Raw genomic sequence first — 4,201 nt, 5'->3', positions numbered from 1 at the left:
GAACCCAACTTCCAGGTGGATGAAAGTTCCTTTGTGGTGAAGGGTGGAAATATGGTTGAACACTGAGGTTGTCTTCACAATTGTTTTATTTTACTTAGGGGAACTTCTATACATCCCTGATATTTATTAGAAACTCCCATTGAGAACCCTGAACTAACGTAATTAGTTGATGGAGCACACAACAACAATGCTGAAGGTTATTAAGCAGGAATTGCTATTACAACGTCAGCCTTGCTTTACAACACATTTTTCTACCTGATGTGAAATTAGCCCAGGTGCACTGATGAGAGCTTGTCAGTTAACCAAAGACCAGGAAATAGGTACACATGTTTCCGGAGTAGGGCATGGCTTTGGGATGCTTTACAAACAAAGTGGCTTCTCACATCTTCTGGAGAACCCATCAAAATGGGCAAGTTAAAGATCTCTTAGGAGCACCCGTCTGTCCCACATTCTTGGCTGATATAACAGTGGAACTCAAAGCAAAATGAGATAATGTGGAAGCTAAGAAAACTGCTGTACCACGGCCTCAGCTCAGCATAGCTGCCTCCTTCCTTAGGCTTTCTGAAACTCTTGGGATGTGGGTTTCCACACTGTGTACTTCACACAGTAATACTCGGCCGTGTCATCAGCCTTTAGGCTGCTGATCTGAAGATACGCCGTGCCGACAGAGGTGTCCATGGAGAAGACAAACCGTCCCGTGAAGCCGTAGGTATACCTTGGGTTCCCAGTGTAGGTGTTGATCCATCCCATCCACTCAAGGCCCTGTCCAGGGGTCTATCATACCCAATTCATACCATAGATGGTGAAGGTGTAACCAGAAGCCTTGCAGGAGACCTTCACTGAGGCTCCAGGCTGCTTCACCTCAGGCCCAGACTGCACCAGCTGCAATGGGAGTGGGCACATGTGGAGTGGACACAGGGAGTGGGTGAAGTCTCGCTTGACTGGCCTGGTTTATGCCTCAGCCCTGGGACTGGAGACCCCTTACCTGTTGCTGCTGCTGCCAATAAGAGGATCCGCCAGGTGCAGTCCATGGTGAGGAGCTGTGTTCTAGGGGATTCTCCTGAGGAGGGGTGTGGTTGTTGGGTGATGCTCTCAGGGCACAGAGATACTATATTCACCTCAGTTATTTGCATATTCATGAAGGATACTATTTAATAGCCCAATTCCTGACCCAGTATTAGAAACAGCAAATACATGACACATGGACGACACAGTTGTAGAAGCTGGGGGTTTAAGCCGTAATCCTGTTAGAGGCCATGCATCCCCTACACATCCCTGAACTCTGTGATGACAGAGCTTCCCCCTTTGGAGAACAAGATCCTCAAGGACATGCACCTCACTTTAAAACCACATTTGAATGTCTCAGGAGCAACTTGAATCATTTCTAGGCCTTAATATGTGAATGCGTTATTTTGGGAATGAGTGTGTTTATCCAAACATTGCACTTATTTATAAGAAAGGATCACTTCCTGACTTCCAGCAGAGTTTGAAATCCCCGTTGTAAAAGTGGTTCTCATTACAACATCAAGTTTGATAAATGCTCACAATTGAATAGACATTTATACAGACTTCAGCAGTCTTTGTGAAATACTTATTTTAGATATTTTTAAAGGAAGTCCCAGGCCCTGGGAGGAACCTCTTCCCAGCCTACTGTGCACCTGCTCTGCGGTAGGAGCCTGTGCTGGGTGTATCCGGAGCGCCCCCTGCAGCCCAGCCCCCACCATGCAGGGAGGTTTCTATCTGAGCTGACAGAGTATATTCCTACCGGTGTATCCAGCTCAGTATAAAGTGGTTGTGCCTTGGCTCAGAATTCTCCTTTACGGACACCACATGCTCCTCACACCAACATATCTTTTGAAATAGTGAATTGGCCTTAGGAAACCCAGTGAACTCTGCAGAGAGACTCCAAAAAAAGATATGCGTCACCAGGGAGCCCTTTCCTGGAGCTCAAGAGGCACTGAATCATTGGACATATGGTGAACCCGAAAACTCTTCAGAGGTTTGGGGGAGACTCTTATTTCCTTTCGGGTCCTACAGTTGATTATTGCACCTGAGAATACCTGCAGGTGCACGTGCATGTGGATAGAAGCCCACTCCAACTCTGCTATTCAACTCACACATGCATGCGCGCATGCACACACACACATACATACATATATATACATTGTGGCTAATTTTTACGTTAACGGATCCCATGTTTGCCATTTTTTTCTGGTATCCATCTCATGGAAAGCACTCCCTACACTGGCACTAAGACTGAATATGTGTCTACTGTCTGCAAACAGAAGTAAAGAAAACAGAATATAAGTGGACACTTGGGAATTGCGTGCACATTGAATTCACTTGGTCTCACTTTGGAGCCCGGCAGATGCCCCATGAAAAGTAAATTTGAGACGAATGAGGGTGAAATCATTTTCTTGGTTCTGAAGTTGCTGGTGTCAGAGGCTTCAAATTGCTCTATTTTCTTTAACCTTTTTTCTCCTATTTCCGCCTCAGATAGAGTTTGTGCATTGCCACACTCTCATATTTAATCTATATTGACTAAACTGGCGAGACGTAATGTGTGGAACACGGAAGCATTACATGTTCTTACAGTTGAATTTTAATGCTGTAGTGGTCTTCTTTCTCTGGGCTGTGGCCTATACGGGAAGTCTCCAGGTGTGAAGCTGATTTTTGCTCTTTTCTGGCTGGAACATCACAGGAAAATTTTCTTGAATGTATCCCTATTGGCTAATTTTACACATTTTCATGATGAAGGAAGGTTGCTGGTAAGGGCTTGTAATGGGGATAGACTGCCTTTTGCCACATAGATAAGGATCTAAAAACGTCCTTTGCCTATTTGTCTGTATGAGCAAGGTCTTTGTGTATTTATCAGAGAGTTTGGTCTCCTGGTAACAGAGCCATGAATGGATGTATGTGGATTCTCATCCTGAGAACCTGGAGGTTCCTGGGGGAAAGGGCGATAAGAGTATTAGGGGCTGGGGCTTCCAGGAACTCTCACCCTTACGCTAGCCAGGACATGCCCTTAATGTTTATTTAGTTCAGATTTTCATATAACAAACCACGCATCCAGGCTCGTTTAAATTATCCATCCTCAGTCCGTATCAGAGCAGCAGCTGAGTATAATCATTACATTGAACTCAGACAAATCAGGCCCAATCCGATTTTTACTGGAGCTCAGAGCAGCTTTACTGACTCACTTAATTTGGAGATTATTGCTTCCCTGAAAGAATTGTAAGGGTTGCTGTGGAGCCTCTGTGGGGTTGGATTTTTTTGCATCAGCCTGTCATGCAGGGTGTTCTGAAAGAGGTAGACCTTTATACTTAGATGATAATTATTCCTAGTGATATGGAAATGGCTGGCAGCCCTCAATTCTGTTTCTTTCTTTTGTTCCCCTGAGTGTCTACAAGAATCCCATGATAAACCTCAGGACTCTCCTTCATGGATGACTCTGAAGATTGTCAATTGACTCAGTGCTACAGACAGAGGGAACTAAGGGAGGATTCTAAGTTAACTGATATGTTGAGCCACCAACATAGGACGCATCCAAGAATGAACCATTTTTGTCAATGCCAATCAATATTAAATTCGAGATTTGTGATTTTCAGTACATTGGAGTTAAAATGTATATGATTCTTGACAATAAGGTCTCAAACTTGATGGTTTGCAGATGAAATGAACTTGTCATGGTTAGACAGAACCTTCTTTTACTAGGAAACTAGTCCTTTAAACTAAAGCACCTGAGAGGTGGTTTCCCGAGATCTTGTGAACATGTACCTATTGGAGAAAAAAATCAGGAAATCTGGTCTCAAATAATTGACAGAAAGCTTATAAGAAGTTTTTGTCAACACAGCCATGAAACTCCAGTTAGTCATTTTGTTGGTTCATTTGTTACAACTCAAGAAGCAATTAAGAAATCTACACAATTGGAAGCCTACTCCAAAGGAGATCATCTTTCCATACTTGAAAAACAGACCAGTAATCATAAAGAGACACTTCTCCATGAGATCTACAACTTACACAGATTTCTGTAACCTGAAGAAGTTTCTCTAAGAAAATTATTCTCTAGACATCTATGTATTCTAAAATACATTGTGTTTATTTATGATGAATCTGTACAAACCCTTGGCACATTAAACAAACTTCATGTAAATGTGATAACTTTATCAGTTACTGTGCTCTCACACTTTACTGGTTTCAA

At 43.1% G+C, this 4,201-nt stretch overlaps 1 pseudogene; it reads right to left on the bottom strand.

Annotated features, from left to right (window-relative positions):
• Positions 1–552: 552 nt before the first annotated feature.
• LOC129052774 (immunoglobulin heavy variable 7-4-1-like) lies at positions 553–1,031 on the bottom strand (annotated as a pseudogene).
• Positions 1,032–4,201: the final 3,170 nt, after the last annotated feature.

The sequence above is a fragment of the Pongo abelii genome, chromosome 22, assembly GCF_028885655.2.
Source record: "Pongo abelii isolate AG06213 chromosome 22, NHGRI_mPonAbe1-v2.0_pri, whole genome shotgun sequence".
NCBI lineage: Eukaryota > Metazoa > Chordata > Mammalia > Primates > Hominidae > Pongo > Pongo abelii.
The sequence above is the reverse complement of the archived record's forward strand: the minus strand, read 5'-3'. Positions and strand labels throughout refer to the sequence as shown.